Here is a 12,606-nt window from a genome sequence, read left to right as displayed (position 1 = left end):
GGTTTGAACAGACTTGGACCTAGGTCCAATGTCTGCTCTGACAAGTTGGTCACGCAAATTTCTGGATCGACAGAAAGAGAAGAGGGGAGGGGATCTAAATTCTAAGATCTCACTATGACATCCACCCAGAATCCCCCAATGTCGCTTGATGATGCGATTGATGGCCTCACTTTGCTCCGTATATTTAGAAATGAAGGGTATCCGATTGATGGACCTATCGGACACTCCCCTCTCCAACGTGCTACTCCTATCTAAACTACGGACCTTGTGTTTGTGGGAATCAAGGAGCTGGGTGGGATACCCCCTATTCTGAAATTTCCTGGCCATGTTGTCCAAAGCCAGGTCAACTTGTTCAGGTTCAGAAACAATGCGTTTCACCCTAAGGAACTGAGAAAAAGGCAGATATTTAACCACCTCCGGACCGCTGTACGCAGATTCGCGTTCCGGAGGTGGCAGCGCTGCGCACAATCACGCATATACGCGTCATCTCGCGAGACGCAAGATTTCGCTCAAAGCCGGCCCGCGCATGCGCATCGCGGGCCGGCAAAATTCAAAGAAGAAGTTCGTCACCAGCCTGCCAGCAACGATCATTGGCTGGCAGGCTGGCGATTTTCAAAAAATCCAATCAAAAGTCATATAACAGATCATATTAGTAAATATGATCTGTTATATGGCTTCTCTGCTTCTCTGCTGGTCCTTTTCGTCGGTTGGATCCAGCAGAGAAGCAGACTGAACTGTGAGTACACCAAACACTTCACTGTAGCCCCTGATCACCCCCCTGCACCCCAATTAACCCTTTGATCACCCCTTTGATCGCCCCTGTCAATCACTAGTGAAAGGAAAAAAAGTGATCAGTGTAAACTGTCACTTTTTTTTTTTCACTGGTATTGGCTGTTAGGTTTTAGGAATAGTTTAGGCCCCTTGGTTAGGTAGTTAGCGTCAGTTAGCGCCCACCCCACCGCACCGCAGTCACTTTTATTCGCTGAATAGCGTATCGCTAATCAGCATTTGTACTTTTATAGTATCTGTAAGTGATCAAAACTGATCACGGTCAGATCTATAATAGTATTAGTGTCACTTTAGTTCGCCCTCCACCCAAAACGCAGTGTTTGCCCGATCAGGCCTGATCGGTCGCCCACACGTGCGTTCACCCACGCCCGCCCCACCGCAGTGACAAAAAATATATATTTTTTGATCACTGCACATTCATTTTACACGCACTGCGGCGATAAAAAAATCAGTTTTGATATTTTTTATCAACTGCAGCGGCCTCCGGTACTTCGCTAGCCTCCCCTTTGTAAGACAGGCTTGCTTTTTTTCTTGGGAAGTCTCAGGGAATACCCCTAAATTTAGTAGTCCAAAATGTCAAACAGGGGGTATTCTTCTGAAGAGGCCTACAGGATTCTGACCCAGTCGGATGAGGAGTGGGAACCCTCATCTGATGAATCTAGCGGGTCAGAATATGAACCTGTGGAAAGCAGTGGCTCTCTGACCCAAAGTTCGGACGAGGAGGTGGAGGTCCCTGGCAGCACCAGGCGTACCCGGCCCCGTGTCGCTAGACCACAGGTTATGCAGGATCCGCTTCAAGAGCAGCAGAGTGGGGCTGTCGCTGCCGGATCACGTGGTGAGGCATACACCAGCAGCGCAGCCCTCCCTGGACCTAGTACCAGCACTGCCGTACAACATGGTGACGTGGCGAGCACCAGAAGGGCAGTTGAAGCTGGTACGGTGGCACGTGCACTAGTTACCCCGTCGCAGCCACCTAGAGCCCCTAGAATCCCTGAGGTGCTGGCAAACCCTGATTGGCAGTCACCAACTTCAGCCTCACCTGTAGTTCCCCCTTTCACCGCCCAGTCTGGAGTTCGGGTTGAGACGGCTCAAATCGGTTCGGCCCTGGGATTTTTTGAGCTGTTCTTGACTGCGGAGCTCTTGGACTTAGTCGTGGCAGAGACCAACCAGTATGCCACACAATTTATATCCGCCAACCCGGGAAGCTTTTATGCCCAGCCTTTCCGGTGGAAACCAGTCCAAGTTTCCGAACTTAAAATTTTTTTGGGCCTTCTCCTCAACATGGGCCTGACAAAAAAGCATGAATTGCGGTCATATTGGTCAACGCACCCGATTCATCACATGCCCATGTTCTCTGCTGCTATGTCCAGGGCACGATTTGAGGCCATCCTCCGTTTCCTGCATTTTAGCGACAACACCACCTCCCGTCCCAGAGGCCACCCAGCTTTTGACCGGCTCTACCCACAAATTTCGGATCTATGAGGGAAAAGATCAGACCCTGGAGCCGGTCGGTTGCCCTGACTACCTGGGGAGCAGTGGGAAGACAGTCTGGGACTTGGTGTCACCCTTATTCGGCAAGGGGTACCATCTTTATGTGGACAATTTTTACACAAGTGTGGCCCTCTTTAGGCATTTGTTTCTAGAACGGATTTGCGCCTGTGGCACCGCGCGAACTAGTCGCGTGGGCTTCCCCCAACGGCTTGTAACCACCCGTCTTGCAAGGGGGGAGAGGGCTGCCTTGTGTAACGAAGAACTGCTCGCGGTGAAATGGAGAGACAAGCGTGACGTTTACATGCTCTCCTCCATTCACGCAGACACGACAATCCAAATTGAGCGAGCAACCCGTGTCATTGAAAAGCCCCTCTGTGTCCACGACTATAATGCGCTCATGGGAGGGGTGGACTTCAATGACCAGATGTTGTCTCCGTATTTAGTTTCCCGCAGAACCAGACGCTGGTATAAGAAGGTGTCTGTATATTTAATTCAATTGGCGCTGTACAATAGTTTTGTTCTCTACAGTAAGGCTGGGAGAACACGATCTTTCCTCAAATTCCAGGAAGAGATCATCGAGAACCTCCTTTACCCAGGAGGTTCCGTAGCCCCATCCACCAGTGTAGTTAGCCGTCTACACGAGCGACATTTCCCCAGTGTCGTTCCTGGTACCTCAACCCAACCGTCACCCCGAAAAAGATGTCGTGTCTGTAGCAGGAGTGGAATAAGGCGTGACACCCGCTATTTCTGTCCTGACTGTCCTGACCACCCTGCCCTATGCTTTGGTGAGTGTTTCCGGAAGTACCACACACAGGTACACCTAGCATAGGGATCACATCTCACAGGACAGGCACACAGGGCTATTAGGGCCCTTTTACTCTCAGCAGCTGCAAACCTCTCCTTTCACCTGGGATAAAGTGCATAACGTACTTCGCCACATCTTTGGGCGATTTGCGCTTTGCACATTGTCCCATGGGGAAGGAGAGGTTTGTTCTATAAAGGTAAAAAAAACTAAACAAAAAAAAAATTACCGGTAAGTAAAAAAGTTTAAAAAGTTTAAAAAAGTTAATATGTTCTGTTCTAAAGTTAATAAAGTTATTGCTTTGCGGCCTGGTTTTTTCTTTTTTGTTTTGTTTTTTTTACCTTCCAGGTGGACCAACCGATCGACCAGCTGCAGCACTGATGTGCATTCGGACAGAAGCATTGCGCTGCTGTCAGATTACACGCAAGTCGGTGTATGCGGCGCTGCAAGACGAGATTTCTCCTCTGCAGTAAAAGATATGTTTGCCGAGGCATATGAGCTGAGGAGGTGGCGGTGTTCATATACTTTGGCAAACACTTTGTATATATAAAAAAAAAAATCCTGGCAATGATTTATTCATCCACATCGATTGATGTGAATGGAGAAATCTGGTTTGCCAGGGCATACGAGCTGAAGTGGGTATGGATGTTGGGCGGAGCTCCTATGTCCTGGCAGACGCCTTTCCCCTCCTTTTTCTTTTTTTGGCAGAGATTTTTTTATCCACATTGATCGATGCGAATGAAGAAATCTGTGCCGTTCATTTTTTTCTTTCAGCCCAGAGGCTGAACGAAAAAAAAAAATCTCATTACCCGTATGCTCAATATAAGGAGAATAGCAGAAACTCCTAATGCTGGGCATACATGTAATGATTGCGGAGACCCTCAAATGCCAGGGCAGTACAAACACCCCACAAATAACACCATTTTGGAAAGAAGACACCCCAAGGTATTCGCTGAGGGGCATATTGAGTCCATGAAAGATTGAAATTTTTGTCCCAAGTTAGCGGAAAGGGAGACTTTATGAGAACAAAATCAAAAAAATCAATTTCCGCTAACTTGTGCCAAAATTTTTTTTTTTCAATGAACTCGCCATGCCCCTCATTGAATACCTTGGGGTGTCTTCTTTCCAAAATGGGGTCACATGTGGGGTATTTATACTGCCCTGGCATTTTAGGGGCCCCAAAGCGTGAGAAGAAGTCTGGTATCCAAATGTCTAAAAATGCCCTCCTAAAAGGAATTTGGGCCCCTTTGCCCACCTAGGCTGCAAAAAAGTGTCACACATCTGGTATCTCTGTATTCAGGAGAAGTTGAGGAATGTGTTTTGGGGTGTCTTTTTACATATACCCATGCTGGGTGAGATAAATATCTTGGTCAAATGCCAACTTTGTATAAAAAAATGGGAAAAGTTGTCTTTTGCCAAGATATTTCTCTCACCCAGCATGGGTATATGTAAAATGACACCACAAAACACATTCCCCACCTTCTCCTGAGTACGGAGATACCAGATGTGTGACACTTTTTTGCAGCCTAGGTGGGCAAAGGGGCCCACATTCCAAAGAGCACCTTTCGGATTTCACAGGTCATTTACCTACTTACCACACATTAGGGCCCCTGGAAAATGCCAGGGCAGTATAACTACCCCACAAGTGACCCCATTTTGGAAAGAAGACACCCCAAGGTATTTCGTGAGGGGCATGGCGAGTTCCTAGAATTTTTTATTTTTTGTCACAAGTGGAAAATGATGATTTTTTTTTTTTTCATACAAAGTCTCATATTCCACTAACTTGTGACAAAAAATAAAAACTTCCATGAACTCACTATGCCCATCAGCGAATACCTTGGGGTCTCTTCTTTCCAAAATGGGGTCACTTGTGGGGTGCTCTTTGGAATATGGGCCCCTTTGCCCACCTAGGCTGCAAAAAAGTGTCACACATCTGGTATCTCCGTACTCAGGAGAAGGTGGGGAATGTGTTTTGGGGTGTCATTTTACATATACCCATGCTGGGTGAGAGAAATATCTTGGCAAAAGACAACTTTTCCCATTTTTTTATACAAAGTTGGCATTTGACCAAGATATTTATCTCACCCAGCATGGGTATATGTAAAAAGACACCCCAAAACACATTCCTCAACTTCTCCTGAGTACGGAGATACCAGATGTGTGACACTTTTTTGCAGCCTAGGTGGGCAAAGGGGCCCACATTCCAAAATGGGGTCACTTGTGGGGTAGTTATACTGCCCTGGCATTCTAGGGGCCCAAATGTGTGGTAAGGAGTTTGAAATCAAATTCTGTAAAAAATGACCTGTGAAATCCGAAAGGTGCTCTTTGGAATGTGGGCCCCTTTGCCCACCTAGGCTGCAAAAAAGTGTCACACATCTGGTATCTCCGTACTCAGGAGAAGTTGAGGAATGTGTTTTGGGGTGTCTTTTTACATATACCCATGCTGGGTGAGATAAATATCTTGGTCAAATGCCAACTTTGTATAAAAAAATGGGAAAAGTTGTCTTTTGCCAAGATATTTCTCTCACCCAGCATGGGTATATGTAAAATGACACCCCAAAACACATTCCCCACCTTCTCCTGAGTACGGAGATACCAGATGTGTGACACTTTTTTGCAGCCTAGGTGGGCAAAGGGGCCCATATTCCAAAGAGCACCCCACAAGTGACCCCATTTTGGAAAGAAGAGACCCCAAGGTATTCGCTGATGGGCATAGTGAGTTCATGGAAGTTTTTATTTTTTGTCACAAGTTAGTGGAATATGAGACTTTGTATGAAAAAAAAAAAAATCATCATTTTCCACTTGTGACAAAAAATTTGACCAAGATATTTATCTCACCCAGCATGGGTATATGTAAAAAGACACCCCAAAACACATTCCTCAACTTCTCCTGAATACAGAGATACCAGATGTGTGACACTTTTTTGCAGCCTAAGTGGGCAAAGGGGCCCATATTCCAAAGAGCACCTTTCGGATTTCACAGGTCATTTTTTACTGAATTTGATTTCAAACTCCTTACCACACATTTGGGCCCCTAGAATGCCAGGGCAGTATAACTACCCCACAAGTGACCCCATTTTGGAAAGAAGAGACCCCAAGGTATTCGCTGATGGGCATAGTGAGTTCATGGAAGTTTTTATTTTTTGTCACAAGTTAGTGGAATATGAGACTTTGTATGAAAAAAAAAAAAAATCATAATTTTCCACTAACTTGTGACAAAAAATAAAAAATTCTAGGAACTCGCCATGCCCCTCACGGAATACCTTGGGGTGTCTTCTTTCCAAAATGGGGTCACTTGTGGGGTAGTTATACTGCCCTGGCATTCTAGGGGCCCAAATGTGTGGTAAGGAGTATGAAATCAAATTCTGTAAAAAATGACCTGTGAAATCCGAAAGGTGCTCTTTGGAATATGGGCCCCTTTGCCCACCTAGGCTGCAAAAAAGTGTCACACATCTGGTATCTATGTATTCAGGAGAAGTTGAGGAATGTGTTTTGTGGTGTCTTTTTACATATACCCATGCTGGGTGAGATAAATATCTTGGTCAAATGCCAACTTTGTATAAAAAAATGGGAAAAGTTGTCTTTTGCCAAGATATTTCTCTCACCCAGCATGGGTATATATAAAATGACACCCCAAAACACATTCCCCACCTTCTCCTGAGTACGGAGATACCAGATGTGTGACACTTTTTTGCAGCCTAGGTGGGCAAAGGGGCCCATATTCCAAAGAGCACCTTTCGGATTTCACAGGTCATTTTTTACAGAATTTGATTTCAAACTCCTTACCACACATTTGGGCCCCTAGAATGCCAGGGCAGTATAACTACCCCACAAGTGACCCCATTTTGGAAAGAAGAGACCGCAAGGTATTCGCTGATGGGCATAGTGAGTTCATAGAACTTTTTATTTTTTGTCACAAGTTAGTGGAATATGAGACTTTGTAAGAAAAAAAAAAAAAAAATCATCATTTTCCGCTAACTTGTGACAAAAAATAAAAAGTTCTATGAACTCACTATGCCCATCAACGAATACCTTAGGGTGTGTACTTTCCGAAATGGGGTCATTTGTGGGGTGTTTGTACTGTCTGGGCATTGTAGAACCTCAGGAAACATGACAGGTGCTCAGAAAGTCAGAGCTGCTTCAAAAAGCGGAAATTCACATTTTTGTACCATAGTTTGTAAACGCTATAACTTTTACCCAAACCATTTTTTTTTTTACCCAAACATTTTTTTTTTATCAAAGACATGTAGAACAATAAATTTAGAGCAAAATTTATATATGGATGTCGTTTTTTTTGCAAAATTTTACAACTGAAAGTGAAAAATGTCCTTTTTTTGCAAAAAAAATCGTTAAATTTCTATTAATAACAAAAAAAGTAAAAATGTCAGCAGCAATGAAATACCACCAAATGAAAGCTCTATTAGTGAGAAGAAAAGGAGGTAAAATTCATTTGGGTGGTAAGTTGCATGACCGAGCAATAAACGGTGAAAGTAATGTAGGTCAGAAGTGTAAAAAGTGGCCTGGTCTTTCAGGGTGTTTAAGCACTGGGGGCTGAGGTGGTTAAGCATACTTCGTGGATGCCCACTGTTGAAACAAAGGAGAGTGTTCTTATCCGTGGGCTTAGTGTATAACCGTGTATGCAGCTTGCCCTGACTGTAAATGACTGTGGTATCTAAGAACTGTAACTCAGTCTCAGAATGGACCAAGGTGAATTGAAGGTCCCTATTGACACTATTGAGAAACCGGTGAAAATCATCAAGTTGGGCAACACTACCTGTCCATATGAGGAAGATGTCGTCAATGTATCTCCACCACCGCAGCAAATGGCTGCGGTGGTGTGACAAATGGACGACATCTTCCTCAAAGCACCTCATAAAGATATTTGCATACGTAGGTGCTACGTTAGAGCCCATAGCCACGCCCCTTTTTTGTTGAAAAAACGTATCCTGAAAGAGGAAATAGTTGTGTCTTAACATAATCTGCAATAGATCAATGATAAACTGTCTAGCTGCCAAGGAGTAAGATGAAGAACCCAACATGTGTTCAATGGCACCTATCCCAAAATCTTGATCAATCGAGGTATATAACGAGGTGACATCAAATGATGCCAGACGGACCTCATGGACACCAGTAAAATCAATCTTATCCAACCTACACAGGAAATCAGTCGTATCCTGTATATACGACTCAGCCCCTGTGGCAAAATCATGCAAGACTTTATCAAGGAAGATGGCGATGCAACTAAAGATGGAATCCGAACTGGACACAATAGGGCGTCCGGGCGGATCCTTGAGTGACTTGTGCACTTTGGGAAGAATATACAGAACAGGTGTGACCGGATGGTCAACAGTGAGAAAAGTGCACAAGTCATCATCAATAGTGCCAGCCAACATGGCATCAGCCAAACATTCCCTGATAAGTCTATCTATCCCAAATTTGGGGTCAGTCTGAAGGACCGAATAAACATCCTTGTCATCCAGCTGACGTAGAATCTCACTAACATATTTACTGGTGTCCATGACGACAACTGCGCCACCCTTGTCCGCAGGTTTAATTGTCAAAGAAGGGTCCCGCCTGAGTTGGTCAAGTGCCTCAACTTCCACCTTGGAAAGATTAGGATGTTTAAAAACATGATCCCTACATCTCAGTTTGTATGCAGTTATGTCAGATGTAACAGCAGTAATAAATGCATCAACAGAGGCCTCATTGACAATGGGGGTAAAATGGCTCTTAATGGACAGATCGAGGCGTCTCAGGGAGAACTTGCTAGCCTGAGGCGCCGCGATCCGTGCCCTAGTGTTGAACCACACTTTTAACTTGATTCTGCGGAAAAATGCAGATAGATCCGAATCCAGATCAAACCAGTTAGGGGAAGACATGGACAAAAAGAAAGTCCTCTATTGAGAACACTCACTTGTGCTGGAGTGAGCATCCTACTGGATAAGTTGATGACAGTCACTTCCTCTTGTTCATCAGAGATTTGCTGGTCTGAGCTCTGGTTTTGTTGATTCTGGACATAGTTGGTTCTACGGTGTCTGCGACCCCCTCTCCTGGTCCGACCTCTTCTTTTCTTTGTGTGTCCACATTGTTCCCTAAAAAAGGAGTAGATGCTGCAGAAGTAGCCGGTATATTCCTTTTTCTCTTTCTTGGATCTTTGTAGTTGGAATTCATGGTATCAGACTGCCAAGTGTAAACCGCATCCCTTTTGTAGTCATCGGAGTCACGATTCCATTTAGACCTTTTGCCTTCCTCCAATTCAGTTTTGGCCCGTGCCACATGAGCCAATACGTTATCGCTGAACAATGAATATTCCTCAATGGACATGGATGTCCGTAATGTGAGGTCAATCTCAGCCGTATCATTGGCAATGGTGGATAATTCCTGTTGCAAATACTGGATATTTAGCAGGATGAAATCAAGTGAATACCGATTGGATAGCATTTCAGCATCGTTTTGTCCCTCCCACCTACACTTTATTATACACCTGATATGTATTGATCAATCAATTTACCTTTATGCACTTTTTTGCGATTATGCATTTATTATATAATGTATTTGATATATACTATCGATTCATTTTTGCATCTTGCACTACCATATTTATATTTCTACTTATTTTCACATGCACTATTTGCACTTTATTGTACTTGGTTGTTAATTGATTACACTGTGATGTCATAAGGGTTGGCCTATATATACCCCCTTTTGAATTGTGTTCATTGCTTGAAAAAGGCTCTTGTATGAGCTGAAACGTTGCCATCCACATGGGTGAATAAACACCACTAGCTTTTACTTGGAGTGCTGTCCGTTTTTTCATATATATATATATATATATATATATATATATATAAATTGTGGTCATGCAGGTGGAATACTGGTGGAAGGAAGGTATATTTCACCCAGATTTCTCACCTGGGTGAAGTAAGTGTAATCCAGGGAGTGCTGTGGCCTGAACAAACTTAGTTGTTTAGGCAGGATTATTTTTGGAAATACGTGGGGCCTGGATTATGCGGAACGATCTTTAAGGTTGGTAGAGGGAGCAACTGTTCCCTTCCTTCCAGGCCAGGTTGTTGTTATGCTCTGAAACACCTTAAAGGGAGTCTGTCACCAGCATTTCACTTTTTTAACCCTTCCCACAGCTCCCTAGCATGCTTACAGTTAATAAAAACGTTACCTCTGGCATCAATCCTGGACTTATAGAACCCTCAAAAACGATCTTTAAAAGATATGCAAATGAGGGCTCGCAAGTGCCCAGGGCGGCGTTACTCTCTTAGGTGCCCTGCTTGCTCAGCCTTTTCATTGCGTCCCCCCGCCCCTTCCTACCCTCACAGTAACTAACGACGCCGATGGACCGCCTCCTTTGTTGTGTTTTCGCGTTGTTAGCCAATAGTTACTGTGATGCTGTACAAGGAATGGGCATCGCAGTGCGCATGCGCCGGCCAAAGGAATGAGTGCGCAGGCGCGGGATATCGGCAGAATAACAAGTTAGTACAAAGGCGGTCAGAGGGAAAGGATGGGCAGGCGGAGGGTAGGAAGGGGCGGGGGGACGCAATGAAAAGGCTGAGCAAGCAGAGCACCTAAGAGAGTAACGCCGCCCTGGGCACTTGCGAGCCCTCATTTGCATATCTTTTAAAGATCGTTTTTGAGGGTTCTATAAGTCCAGGATTGATGCCAGAGGTAACGTTTTTATTAACTGTAAGCATGCTAGGGAGCTGTGGGAAGGGTTAAAAAAGTGAAATGCTGGTGACAGACTCCCTTTAAGGCAGTTAACCTCATTAGATTACTATATACAGAGTGCTGTGACTCACTTGGGTAGAAGCCTGCAAGGACAGCACACAGTGCTGTGAATACTGAGGACCAGGGAACAGACTACATGCTGTGTGAACGTCAGCTTACCAACTGTAGCCTAGGTGAGACAAACTCTTTGTGTTATTAGTTAGTCCCAGATGGGAAGGCTTTTGTTTTGTGATTTGTTACTGCTATACTCGAAATCCTGGGTTCCACTAAAAAGCATGTGTTGATGTTGTTGATGTAAACTTCCTGAAATTGGACCCTAAATAAAAAGTGACGTGAACTTTATATCATCTGTGCCTCCGTGAATGTCCAGAACCGTACGCTGCACCCCTTGTAGGCTTACAATATATATATATATATATATATATATAACAAAAGAAAATCCGCAGCACTCCTTGAAGTAAAAAACGTGTAGTTTTATTTACACATGTCAAAAATAGACAACGTTTCGGTTCTCTCACAGAACCTTTCTCAAGTCAAGTGAACATAAAAGTGCATACGTGCATATATAAATACATCTCCACAATGTTACCAATTAGTTCATCAACCAATCAAACAACAGTGCACTCCCCTTCTTGGGTAAGCTACAATTCATGAAATCAACTCCACATGTGGCATGGATACCGAGGACTTCAGTATAGTTATTTATATTTCCAATCGTGATAATTCATCTCCATAATAAGTGTATACAAGTGCATGAAGTAAAGTGCATTAGTGCAATAAAAAACTTAAGTGCAGTAATACCTTGCTGGGGGTTCTGTATAGGAATAGAAGGAGAAGGCGTCTTAACTTCTATGGAGGCACGCCACTCTTCCGCGTCTATTCCTCCTCAATGCGCATGTGTCAGTCCTTCCCCCCTTGTGACGCAGTACATAACCACAATGCGTCATTCATTGGTGGAGACCAGCGTGGTGACGTACGATCGGCTGTGCCAGCGTCCAACACGCGCGTCGTACGCGCGCCCGTGCGCCGCAGCAGTCGACCGCGCCACGTCACAAGTCTATTCCGCCATTTAACAAGTGGGCACTCATTTGGGCAATACCTTGCGCTTCTTATTTCTTCTATTCCCTATCATCAGAAACTATCCCCCAGCTCAGGTAAACGCCTGAATTAAAAATTCAAACAATACATATCTGGAAACACATCGCGTATTCACGTGAATTGATCCCTGTAACTTTCATTGGGTTCACCCCATACAGCATGCAAAATCCATCGGAGCATAAGTATTAACTGACCATTCCTCCTGTCACCCTAAATTCGACATTTAACCCTTTGGGTTTCAAAGTGTCAAGCCGAAAAATCCACCTAAGTTCTGTTTTCTTTAAAATGTTTAATCGATCACCTCCTCTATCTAATGGTTTTACATGATCCAAGATCATAAATCTCAGGTCATTTTCCTTATGGTGTTTTGACACGGGCAAATCTCTTCTCTTATTTCAAATGGACTGTCTATGGTTATTCAACCTAGTTTTCATATCGCATGTGGTTTCACCCACATAGAGCCTTTTACATGGGCACCATAAAACATATATAACCCATGACGAATCACAAGTGAGATAATGCCTTATATTAAAGACTTCCCCCGTGTCTGGATGTGCGAACACCGATCCTTTGTCCATCAGTCTGCAGTTCACACATCCCAGACACGGGAAAGAGCCTGTGCGCTTTGTCTTTAAAAATGTCTATTTAAACTGACCCTTTTCGGGCAGTCTAGAGTGTACCACCTTATC

General features: G+C 44.2%; 1 protein-coding gene across 1 annotated transcript in view; it reads left to right on the top strand.

Annotated features, from left to right (window-relative positions):
* Positions 1-12,606, top strand: part of AMN1 (antagonist of mitotic exit network 1 homolog) — a 91,907-nt gene that overhangs the window by 60,827 nt on the left and 18,474 nt on the right. The window lies entirely within an intron of this gene.

This window comes from Bufo bufo, chromosome 1 (assembly GCF_905171765.1).
Source record: "Bufo bufo chromosome 1, aBufBuf1.1, whole genome shotgun sequence".
Taxonomy (NCBI): Eukaryota; Metazoa; Chordata; class Amphibia; order Anura; family Bufonidae; genus Bufo; species Bufo bufo.
The sequence above is the reverse complement of the archived record's forward strand: the minus strand, read 5'-3'. Positions and strand labels throughout refer to the sequence as shown.